The sequence below is a fragment of the Taudactylus pleione genome, unplaced genomic scaffold (assembly GCF_031769625.1).
Source record: "Taudactylus pleione unplaced genomic scaffold, aTauple2 ptg000015l, whole genome shotgun sequence".
Taxonomy (NCBI): Eukaryota; Metazoa; Chordata; class Amphibia; order Anura; family Myobatrachidae; genus Taudactylus; species Taudactylus pleione.
Window position 1 is genome coordinate 150965 of NW_028284417.1, and position 13682 is coordinate 164646.

Sequence of the window (13682 nt, forward strand, 5' to 3'; positions counted from 1 at the left end):
AGCATGATAACATCCATGTGTCAAAGTTTCAAGGCTGGAAGCCTTTTCATCAGGACATACAAAGGAAGACCAAATGTGAAACTGTCCTACCTTAAATAGAAAAAGGAAAAGTGTTGAAAGAATCTCCTCTCCGTGTCTCGAGCCACGAGACGCGAGCATCTACCGGAAGTGGGGAACTCACCAAACGTGACACAGCCGTGTGGTTGCCCAGCAACCGAACACGCAGCTTCCATTAGGACCTGCGGGCAGACTAAAACTCTCCGAAGTAACCTCATTGGAGTCTACGTCAGGGGTGCTGGCATCCCCCGGGCACGACACGCCTCTGTGGTTGCCCAGCAACCAGTAGTCCACTTTGTCATCGGCCCCTGGAGAAAATAGAAAAGTAGAATATGCGTGAAGAATGTGTAGGGAGATAGTGCAGATAAACAGATCCAATTGTTGATAGAAAAAAATGAAAAGAAAAACAGAAAGAGTGATTGATGTACAAATGCAAAATAACAGAGAAAAAATATAAAAAAATATAAAAAAGTGAAAAAGGAATCTACTAAATGCTAAATAATATGCAAAGTACCGATAACACATTGTCATAATAACATTTGACAATATACAGGCTGATGATAAACATTAAAGGAGAAAACGATTAATGAAGAGCAAAAGGGACATAGCATCAAAACCCACTAGAAGACATGAATTATAAAAACACATTTAACATGTTTTTTTAATTAAGCCCCCTCGGGGCAATAGTGTCTAAATGGTGGATCCAACGTGCCTCACACTGATTCAAACATTTGGCTCTGTCAACGCCTCAAACATCAATAGGAACATGATCCACAATTTTGTATTTGAGACTGGCTAAAGTGTGATTAGCCAACCAAAAATGACGAGCCACAGGTTGCTCTATCTCTTTGCCTCCCAGAGCCGCACAAATAGAGGATCGGTGCAGAGCTGCTCGTTCTCTGAACGTGCGAGTGGTCTGACCAACATAATAAAGCCTGCAAGGGCAAATAATGATGTAAATTATGAACGTGGATGTACACGTAGGTACATGTCGTATAGGGAATTTACGACCCTTATGCGGAAGTTTAAAATACTATCCAGGTTCTAAATATCTGCAGGTGGTGCAAGAAATACACCGGTAGCATCCTGGTTTCTTCTTCTGAACAACTGTATCTGGAGCAGGAGATGGAGAAACGACATAGGTTCTCATAAGTAGATCCTTAAGGTTTTTTCCTCTAGAATAAGCCGGCATGAGAGTAGTATGTTTAAATGTGGGAAGATCACTGTCACTTGTCACAATCGGCCATAGTTGCTTAGAGGACTGCTTAACAGTAGAGCTTGTGGTGGAAAATTCAGAGATGAATGGAATTTTATTAGCCACTTTTTGTTTAGAGGCAGATTTTAACAACTCTGTCCTAGGTATCTGCAAAACTTCTTGTTTGCTAGCCAACAATTCTTGCACAGGATAACCACGACATATAAATTTATCCACTAACTCATCAAGACAGCCATCTAGTGCTGAAGGGTCATTGGTGATTCTAGCGGCACGCATAAACTGAGAACGAGTCAAGGATTTCTTCAAAGATGAAGGATGACAACTGCTATGATGCAGAACAGTGTTCCGGTCAGTAGGTTTATTGTAGAGATTAGTTGTAATGATGCCATTGAAAACAGAAACTGCAACATCTAAATAGTGAATCTCTTTTCTACTGTAATCCAGAGTGAATTTGATAGGGCCATCCAATAGATTGATAGAAATCACAAGACTACACAAGTCATTCTCTGTACCTGACCAAATCAAAAAAAGGTTGTCTATGTACATCGTGTACATTATAATTTGACTGCTGATGTGGACATCTGAGAAGAAAAATTGTGCTTCACATTCAAACATGAAAATTTTTGCAAAAGATGGGGCCACGCAGGACCCCATTGCGCAGCCCATCAGTTGTAAATAGAACCGTCCATTATGGAGAAAATAATTCCTAATCAACCTGAGCTCAAGCAATTTCATGAATAGGTCAATATCTAACTGATTGAACTGATTATTGACCAGAAATCTGCGCATGACTGCTAAACCTTCTTGATGGGGAATAACTGTGTATAAATTCTTCACAAGTGTGCACAAGATGATACTCATTGGAAGAGCTTCAAGATTTTGTAATTTGAGCAGGAATTGGGTTGTATCCTTGAGAAATGTATTTTGTTTCATGATAAGCGGCTGAACTAAAAAATCCAAAAATTGAGAAACAACTTGATACAGTGACCCCCTCACCGATATAATCGGACGTCCGGGTGGATGGACAGGATTCTTGTGTAGTTTCGGTATAGTATAGATGATCGGAATCTTAGGGAATTTCTGAAGCAAGGAATCTTTCAATTTCTGATTGATGGGCTCCTGTTCACATGCCATGGTCAAAAACAGACTCCAACTCTTGTAAAAAAAACAGACGTTGGATCGTGAGGTAGCAGTTTGTAAGTGCTGGACTCAGATAGCTGTTGATCAATCTCTTGTATCCATCACCACTAGGGCTCCCCCTTTGTCCGCGGGGTGGATAAATATATTGGGGCCATTATGCAGTTGTTGTAACGCTATTTTCTCTGCTTTACTTAAATTGTAATAACATTTCTTATTGGTAGTTTTGCATTCTGTCACCGCTGTATCCAGTAATCTAGAAAACCTTTTTAGTGAAGCATTAGAAGAGGGTGGATCGAAAGATGAAGAAGAGTGTGTCTGATGAAAATCTGCAAACTTGTTGATGGATATGAAAGCACATTTGTGTTGATAAAATTCTTTTCTGCGTAATGTGCGGTTAAACCTGTGTAAGTCAATTTTCCTCGTAAGATCATGATGGAGATTAGTGGGAATAAAGGATAAGCCCTTGTTGAGTAATGACATTTCTGGTTCAGACAAAGGACGATTTGATCAATTAAAAATTAGATCTTTTTCTTGTTTGTGGGAGGCTTGGTGTTGTCTTTGGTTTTGTTTGCCCCTCCTCGTGGGCTTGGTCCAGGACTTTCTTGGCTGGCTCTTGTAATCCTGCCTAAAAGGACTGCTCGAATAGGCTCCTGATCATCCGAATCATCTACAGCAACATCGCTGCCACTTCTGGCTTTGTACGCATCTCTTTTATGGGATTTATTTCTCCATGTGGTACGAGACCAATTGGTGTTCCTGGAGCTAGATCCTGATAGCCAATTGTAAACTCTGTGGTCTTCATAGTCTGCCTGCACAGTGGTCAGTTTTTTCTTTTTAAATTTGAGCAAATCTTGTTTATACTGTTCACATTGTGCTTCTAATTTTTCCCACAGTGCTTTCAATTTTTTATCATCCAGACTAGTTTTGTGCATGGTGTGGTATTCAGCCAATTTAGTACGGCTGACCGAAAGTTCTTTACTTGATTGCTGTATGACTAGTAGCATTAAGTCAAAGCTACACTTATTGAGTATAGCAATCCACTGACAACAAAATTCGGTTAAACACAGGTTTAACCATACATTACGCAGAAAATAATTTTTTCAACACAAATCTGCTTTCATATCCATCAACAAGTTTGCAGATTTTCATCAGACACACTCTTCTTCATCTTTCGATCCACCCTCATCTAATGCTTCACAAAAAACGTTTTCTAGATTACTGGATACAGCGGTGACAGAATGCAAAACTACCAATAAGAAATTTTATTACAATTTAAGTAAAGCAGAGAAAATAGCATTACAACAACTGCGCAATGACCCCAATATATTTATCCGCCCCGCAGACAAAGGGGGAGCCCTAGTGGTGATGGATACAAGTTATTATCTTCAAGAGATTGATCAACAGCTATCTGAGTCCAGCAATTTACAAACTGCTACCTCACGATCCAACTTCTGTTTTTTTACAAGAGTTGGAGTCTGTTTTGAGCATGGCATGTGAACAGGAGCTCATCAATCAGAAATTGAAAGATTCCTTGCTTCAGAAATTCCCTAAGATTCCGATCATCTATACTATACCGAAACTACACAAGAATCCTGTCCATCCACCAGGACGTCTGATTATATCGGCGAGGGGGTCACTGTATCAAGTTGTATCATGAAACAAAATATATTTCTCAAGGATACAACCCAATTCCTGCTCAAATTACAAAATCTTGAAGCTCTTCCAATGAGTATCATCTTGTGCACACTTGATGTGAAGAATTTATACACAGTTATTCCCCATCAAGAAGGTTTAGCAGTCATGCGCAGATTTCTGGTCAATAATCAGTTCAATCGGTTAGATATTGACCTATTCATGAAATTGCTTGAGCTCACGTTGATTAGGAATTATTTTCTCCATAATGGACGATTCTATTTACAACTGACAGGCTGCGCAATGGGGTCCTGCGTGGCCCCATCTTTTGCAAAAATTTTCATGTTTGAATGTGAAGCACAATTTTTCTTCTCAGATGTCCACATCAGCAGTCAAATTATAATGTACACGAGGTACATAGACAACCTTTTTTTGATTTGGTCAGGTACAGAGAATGACTTGTGTAGTCTTGTGACTTCTATCAATCTATTGGATGGCCCTATCAAATTCACTCTGGATTACAGTAGAAAAGAGATTCACTATTTAGATGTTGCAGTTTCTGTTTTCAATGGCATCATTACAACTAATCTCTACAATAAACCTACTGACCGGAACACTGTTCTGCATCATAGCAGTTGTCATCCTTCATCTTTGAAGAAATCCTTGACTCGTTCTCAGTTTATGCGTGCCGCTAGAATCACCAGTGACCCTTCAGCACTAGATGGCTGTCTTGATGAGTTAGTGGATAAATTTATATGTCGTGGTTATCCTGTGCAGGGATTGTTGGCTAGCAAACTAGAAGTTTTGCAGATACCTAGGACAGAGTTGCTAAAATCTGCCTCTAAACAAAAAGTGGCTAATAAAATTCCATTCATCTCTGAATTTTCCACCACAAGCTCTACTGTTAAGCAGTCCTCTAAGCAACTATGGCCGATTGTGACAAGTGACAGTGATCTTCCCACATTTAAACATACTACTCTCATGCCGGCTTATTCTAGAGGAAAAAACCTTAAGGATCTACTTATGAGAACCTATGTCGTTTCTCCATCTCCTGTTCCAGATACAGTTGTTCAGAAGAAGAAACCAGGATGCTACAGGTATGTCTTGCACCACCTGCAGATATTTAGAACCAGGACAGTATTTTAAACATCCGCATAGCGGTCGTAAATTCCCTATACGACATGTACATATGTGTACATCCACGTTCAGAATTTACATCATTATTTGCCCTTGCAGGCTTTATTATGTTGGTCAGACCACTCGCACGTTCAGAGAACGAGCAGCTCTGCACTGATCCTCTATTAGAGCGGCTCTGGGAGGCAAAGAGATAGAGCAACCTTTAGCCAGTCTCAAATACAAAATTGCGGATCATGTTCCTATTGATGTTCGAGGCGGTGACAGAGCCAAACATTTGAATCAGTGTGAGGCACGTTGGATCCACCATTTAGACACTATTGCCCCGAGGGGGCTTAATTAAAAAAACATGTTAAATGTGTTTTTATAATTCATGTCTTCTAGTGGGTTTTGATGCTATGTCCCTTTTGCTCTTCATTAATCGTTTTCTCCTTTAATGTTTATCATCAGCCTGTATATTGTCAAATGTTATTATGACAATGTGTTATCGGTACTTTGCATATTATTTAGCATTTAGTAGATTCCTTTTTCACTTTTTTATATTTTTTTATATTTTTTCTCTGTTATTTTGCATTTGTACATCAATCACTCTTTCTGTTTTTCTTTTCCTTTTTTTCTATCAACAATTGGATCTGTTTATCTGCACTATCTCCCTACACATTCTTCACGCATATTCTACTTTTCTATTTTCTCCAGGGGCCGATGACAAAGTGGACTACTGGTTGCTGGGCAACCACAGAGGCGTGTCGTGCCCGGGGGATGCCAGCACCCCTGACGTAGACTCCAATGAGGTTACTTCGGGGAGTTTTAGTCTGCCTGCTGGTCCTAATGGAAGCTGCGTCTTTGGTTGCTGGGCAACCACACGGCTGTATCATGTTTGGTGAGTTCCCCACTTCCGGTAGATGCTCGCGTCTCGTGGCTCCAGACACAGAGAGGAGATTCTTTCAGCACTCTTCCTTTTTCTTTTTAAGGTAGGACAGTTTCACATTTGGATGAAAAGGCTTCCAGCCTTGAAACGTTGACAAATGGATGTTATCATGCTGTTGTATTATTAATACATATTGACTTTATTCACCCATTGGAGTGCCGCCTTCCTTTTCACTGTGCTAGGTGCATACCCATGCCAGAAGGATTTTGTATATATATATATATATATATATATATATATATATATATATATATATATATATATACATACAGTCAGGTGCATAAATATTGGGACAATGACAGAATTTTCATATTCTGGCCTCTATTCACCACCACCATGGCTTTGAAATGAAACAAACAAGATGTGCTTTAACTGCAGACTTTCAGATTTAATTTGAGGGTAATTACATCCAAATCAGGTGAACGGTGTAGGAATTACTACAATTTCTATATGTGCCTCCCACTTTTTAAGGGGCCAAAAGTAATGGGACGATCAACTCAAAAGCTATTTCATGGACAGGTGTGGGCTATTCCCTCATTATTTCATTATCAATTAAGCAGGTAAAAGGTCTGGAGTTGATTCTAGGTGTGACATATGCATTTGGTATATACTGTATATATATACACTACCGTTCAAAAGTTTGGGGTCACCCAGACAATGTCAGTGTTTTACATGAAAACTGAATTTTATTTATCAAATGAGTTGCAAAATGAATAGAAAATATAGTGAAGACATTGGCAAGGTTAGAAATAATGTTTTTCATTTGAAATAATAATTTTGTCCTTCAAGTTTTGCTTTCGTCAAAGAATGCTCCTTTTGCAGCAATTACAGCATTGCAAACCTTTGGCATTCTAGCTGTTAATTTGTTGAGGTAATCTGTAGAAATTTCACCCATGCTTCCTGAAGCACCTCCCACAAGTTGGATTGATGGGCACTTCTTGCATACCATACGGTTCCACAACAGCTCAATGGGGTTGAGATCTGGTGACTGCGCTGGCCACTCCATTGCAGACAGAATACCAGCTGCCTGCTTCTTCCCTAACTAGTTCTTGCATAATTTGGAGGTGTGTTTTGGGTCATTGTTCTATTGGAGGAGGAAATTGGCTCCAATCAAGCGCTGTCCACAGGGTATGGCATGGTGTTGCAAAATGGAGTGATAACCTTCTTTATTCAAAATCCCGTTTACCTTGTACAAATCTCCCACTTTACCAGCACCAAAGCAGCCCCAGACCATCACATTACCTCCACCATGCTTGACAGATGGCATCAGGCACTCTTCCAGCATCTTTTCACTTGTTCTGCGTCTCACAAATGTTCTTCTGTGTGAGTCACAAACACCTCGAACTTCGATTCGTTTGTTCATAACACTTTTTTTCAATCTTCCTTTGTCCAGTGTCTGTGTTCTTTTGCCCATATTAATCTTTTCCGTTTATTGGTCTCAGATATGGCTTTTTCTTTGCCACTCTGCCTAGAAGGCCAGCATCCCAACTGTAGATGTTGATACTGGCGTTTTGCGGGTACCATTTAATGAAGCTGCCAGTTGAGGACTTGTGAGGCGTCTATTTCTCATACTAGAGACTCTAATGTACTTGTCTTCTTGCACAGTTGTGCACCAGGGCCTCCCACTTCTCTTTCTACTCTGATTAGAGCCTGTTTGTGCTGTTTTCTGAAGGGAGTAGTACACAAAGTTGTAGGAAATGTTCAGTTTCTTGGCAATTTCTCTCAGGGAAACAGAATAGACTGTCGAGTTCCACATGAAAGTTCTCTTGTTCTGGCCATTTTGAGAGTATAATCGAACCCACAAATGTGATGGTCCAGATACTCAACTAGCTCAAAGGAAGGCCAGTTTTATAGCTTCTCTAACGAGCAAACCCATTTTCAGCTGTGCTAACATAATTGCACAAAGGTTTTCAAGGGTTTTCAAATCATCCATTAGTCTTCTAACGTGCTTAGCAAACACAATGTACCAAATAGAACACTGGAGTGATGGTTGCTGGAAATGGGCCTTTATACACCTATGTAGATATTCCTTTAAAAACCAGACGTTTGCAGCTAGTATAGTCATTTACCACATTAACAATGTCTAAAGTGTATTTCAGATTAATGTAATGCTACCTTCATTGAAAAAAACTGTGCTTTTCTTTAAAAAATAAGGACATTTCTAAGTGCCCCCCAACTTTTGAACGGTAGTGTGTATATATATATATATATATATATATATATATCTAAAGTAGAATATGTGTTATGTTTAATTGGCTGTAAATGGAATATGGACACAGAGTAAAGGTGATTTTGGAATTCAGTTGAAGCCTTTTGATTGGTGGATCATGTAAGGTACTTTGACCTAATGTGAGCCATGCATGTTTTTCTGTATGCACTATCTATTAACACGCAAAGCATGAGCTGTCCAATTTAGTTCTAGTATAAACAAAGCTGTAGGGTATAAGGTCACCACACTTTATTTTCTCAATTATATTGATTTGGATGTTCTATTCACATGTATACATTACTCATAACAAGAGCAGATACAAACTTAGAATTTGCTGTAGCTTGCAGAAAATATAAATAATTAGTTATTTGAGAAAGCTATCATATACAGCTAAGCATTGCCTTCACTGCTTATTTTAACAAACCATAATAAAAATGGTGTGACTTCTTTATCACACATAATAGTATACAAACAGCAGGGGTAAAGGTGCCTGACTAGGGCCAAGAGGGAGACGAGTGACTACCCTGCATGAGCTCTCAAAAGAAGAGTAGAGCAGCACCATGCACCCATCAGGATAGTCATGTCACGGCCCGATAGCAAAAATATGTGAGGGACCCTACTTTGACAAGGAAGATGGGCTCCCCTCAGCTCTGGGTCCCATAGCAGCTGCATCCCTTGCACCTATGGTAGTTACACCCAAGGTCGTATTGCCAAGGAGTGCAGGAGAGAGGTAGGAAAAGGATCTGTGTGATGGGGCAGATTTGTGTAAGGGGGAGATCTGATAGAGGGCAGATCTGTATCAGGGGAAACCTTTGTAAGGGAGAGATCTGTTAGGATGCAGATCTGTGAGATCTGTGAGTGGGGGCAGATGTTAGTGGGTGAAAATATGCTAGGGGGTAGAGCTGTGAGGGGGAGATCTGTGAAGGGGAAGATCTGTGTGAAGTGGGAGACCTGTGAAGGGGGAAGATCTGTGTGAAATGGGAGACCTGTGAAAGGGGAAGATCTGTGTGAAGTGGGAGACCTGTGAAGGGGGAAGATCTGTGTGAAATGGGAGACCTATGAAAGGGGAAGATCTGTGTGAAGTGGGAGACCTGTGAAGGGGGAAGATCTGTGTGAAGGGAGAAACCTGTGAAGGGGGAAGAACTATGTGAAGGGGGAAGATCAGCGTTGGGGGGAGACCTGTGAGTGAGAAGCTGTGTGAGAGGGAGGACTATATGATGGGAAGAGCAATGTGAGGGTTAAGCTGTTTGAGGGATATATACTGTACATGCAGTATATATATATATATATATATATACATACTGTATATATATATATATATATATAAAATAAATATATGGTGAAGGCGCCAACCCAATAGATGTCCACTCTATACAACAAGACTCTTATAAATGTGTGTGGCAACTGCACTCCCTTTAAATGTCAGGTGTCAGCTAGACTAACTGAAGTAGGACATTGGGTTAATTGCCCACAGGTTAAATTATGTTTACATATAGTCAATCCAAGCGACTGGCGTGTTGAAAAAACAAACCATAGGTAATCTATATCAACTTGTTTAGGGAAATAAAGTGCAAAAATATTCAAGATATATATGTGCTATATTAATCAGTAAATATATAGTAAAATAAAGTACATAAAATAATTAGTTTTAGCTTCCAGAAATAGCATTAAAAAAATGTATTCACATGTATAAAAAAGTAGGCCGAACATATATCAACAAAATTAAAATCAATAAATTCGCACATATTAATTATAGCAGCAGCTAGTTAATCTACAATTGTGCAAACAGTGCTAAAAAGTGCTATGTGCTGTGCAAAATATATAAACAATCCTTTTGTTGGTTGGTACAGCTTTCAGATAATTAATGTACTTAATAAATACCATAAAAAGTTTACACAGAACTGCAGGTCAGTCATAAAAATACACAGAGGAAAAGAAGTGACATATTAAAAATAAAAAAATAAAAAATAAAAATATATATATATATAGAAAATAGGTGGGTACGGTGCCAAAATATAATATCTTTATAAGTGACGTATCTTATGATACTAAATGCAATTATATCAACCCAACCCAGTGTTAATAGGCGTCAGCTCCAAGTCAAATAAATAATACTGGTAAAAGTATTAGAAAATGTATAGAAAAATAAAATGACCATAGAGCGACTGGTTTACCAAGGTGCATTAATCATTAATAGAATTAAATAAGGTTCACAATATAATAAAAATGAAAGTGCCAGTGCTTATAAATAAATAATTCAACAATTTAATAAATGTACAAAATACATAGAAATAGATAAAAACGTACACATATAAACACAATAGACCCTTTTAAGACCGGTGGATAAAATCAGAGAAAAAGGTCTAAAAAACTCAGCATAAAATATTCACTTTAAAAAAGAAGATTGTCTTTTTAAGAGAATAAGTAAGTTAATAGCTTATCTGAGTAAGGTGGAAAATATTTTGCTCATTCATAGGTTCAAGAGGCAAGGCTGATTCACTCCCAACGCGTTTCGTCCTGGGGACTTCATCAAGGGGATACTGTTATGGTGGGGCCCTCTCCCTTATATACCCCCACCTTAATTCATCAGAGATTGGACAAGCACATAATTTCCTGTTTGTCACATGCACTAATATTGATCAAAATAGTGAATTAACCTAGGATGGATCAGTGCCACTATATCTCAATTCCATTACATTATGTCTATTTATATTTTATATTTTAAAAACAGTGAATCTTCACATAACAAAAGGGCAAAGTCCGTCTCCTTTCTATCACTTCCGCCCTTAATTGGTGTGTCACATCCGGTATCTTGCCGCTCTCCTTCAGGACCCAGATAGGTTGGACCATCACACCTCCGTCCTGGAGGCAGAGTCATCAACTCCTGTCACATCCGCTCTTCTCGTGGTGTCAGCTCACTTCCGCCCACAGTCAGGTCTTCCGTTCCTCCGCCCTGGTGCAGTGTCCACGACCGTCACATCCGCCCTTGTCCTGCCCGTTCTTGCAATGGCTGCTGTCTTGCTTCCGTCCTCCATGTCACCATAACTCCACTGGCAGACATTTCATTTCTATGGGGACATAAGTAGCGTCATCCGGATTCTAACGTACTCATGGCAAAAACGTTAGATGAATCACTTCCGCCCATAGTCTCAATGTTATCTAAGATATTAAAAAACACATATTAGACTTTAAGGTATCTTAAAAAACGATTCTCAGCCCACATATTGCTATTTGATGAAGAATATATGAAAACTAAAGTCACATAATAGCTTATTATAGTTCATCAATGCGGCAACATGATCAAAATCCCTTAGACATAAGAAAAATTGTGTATAATCTTTTAGTGATTTTTTCCTTTCTTTTAAGGGGATTTAATAAAAAGTTGGAATAAATAATTCTTCATACAAGGACTCCCACATTCTTTAAAAATTTTGTAATCCTCATTAAAGTTTTACAGGTACACTTAAGTGTGTCACATATTGTATGTTGGCTCAATGTTCATAATTCTTCATATAAGGACTCCCACATTTTTTTTAAATATTTGTAATCCTCCTTAAAGTTTTACAGGTACACTTAAGTATGTCACATATTGTTTGTTGGCTCAATGTTCAAGGATTCTTTCTGTTCCATGTGTTCTTCGGACTTCAATCTTCATTGCTCGTAATCCCATCAGGAAATTGTCACCTACTGGAATCTCTGCAGCACCTGGTATTCCCAGGGGGTCTCCCATCCCAGTACTAACCAGGCCCATGGGTGCTTAGCTTCCAAGATCAGACGGTATTGGGCATACATCCAGTGGTATGGCTGCAATGAAAAAAGGTGACAATCTCTCGTCAATCTACCATACCTGATCTTCTCAAGTAGGTCACCCTCCAAGGTACTGATCAGGCCCTCAACCATTACCAATCTTGGATCAACTATGAGGTATATTGGTAGATGGAAAATTACCATTACAAAAATGGAGCAATCTCATAATATTCATTGAATCCCTTTGGTGTCAAAGTGTCCAATTTGAATAACCAGTACATTTCATGCCTTGAAAGAAGGTTTCCAAGGTCTCCTCCTCTTTCTCCTAATTTGACGTGTTCAATGGCCTTGAAAGTTATATCTTCTGGATTAGAATTATGTACTATGGAAAAATGCTTGGAGACCGCATGTCCTTCTATTTTATTACGTATGTTGCAGATATGTTCCTGGATCCTTAGTTTCAATGGTCTTTTGGTTTTGCCCACATACTTGAGTCCACAGGTGCATTCCAGTAAGTAAATAACCGAAGTGGAGTTACAATTCATAAAGTCTTTTATTTTAAACTCCTTAGACCCCTCTGAGTTTGTGAAAGTTTTTCTTTTAGGGTGAACAAACCTACAAATATTGCAATGACCGCACTTATAGCTACCATTGCATTTAAGCGGGTTAGATGTCACTGTGGTTTTCTTCTCTGGTAGCATGCTAGGTGCTAATATATCCTTTAAGTTCTTTGACTTCCCATAAACAATTTGTGGTTTTGGTGGTAGGATGTTTCGTAAAACTGGGTCCATTAAGAGAATGTTCCAATTCTTATTGAATGCTTTTCTAATTTGACCCTCATGACCATTAAATGAAGTAACGAATGGTATTTTCTCCGGTTTATCAGATAATTCCACCTTATATTTAAGGAGTTCTGGTCTATTCAATGATCTAGTTTTTTGAAGTGCAGTAGTAAGAATTGTCTCTGGGTATTCCTTTTCTCTGAATCTTCCTGTATATATTTCAAGTTCTTCACACGTCTTATTGTCACTACAATTACGTCTTATTCTGTGGAATTGAGAGTAAGGAATATTCCTCTTCCATTTATCCAAATGGCAACTCTTAAAATGCAGGTAGCTATTAGCGTCCACAGATTTAGTAAAGTTCTTGGTGCAGATGCTGCCTTCCACCGATGATAGCACCAAATCCAACAATTCTATTTTAGTAGTGTTAAAATTAGACGTGAATTTAAGATTCATGTTGTTATTTGAAATATGGATTAAAAATTGGTTAAAACTTGCCTCTGTGCCTTCCCAAATAATCAATATATTGTCAATATATCTTTTATACAAAATTAGGTTCATCCTAAATGGGTTGTTGGTATACACATAACAAAGAAGAACTATGTGAAGGGGGAAGATCAGCGTTGGGGGGAGACCTGTGAGTGAGAAGCTGTGTGAGAGGGAGGACTATATGATGGGAAGAGCAATGTGATGGTTAAGCTGTTTGAGGGATATATACTGTACATGCAGTATATATATATATATATATATATACATACTGTATATATATATATATATAAAATAAATATATGGTGAAGGCGCCAACCCAATAGATGTCCACTCTATACAACAAGACTC

General features: G+C 38.7%; 1 pseudogene; it reads right to left on the reverse strand.

Annotated features, from left to right (window-relative positions):
* Positions 1–12009: 12009 nt before the first annotated feature.
* On the reverse strand, positions 12010–12128 carry LOC148542066 (5S ribosomal RNA; annotated as a pseudogene).
* Positions 12129–13682: the final 1554 nt, after the last annotated feature.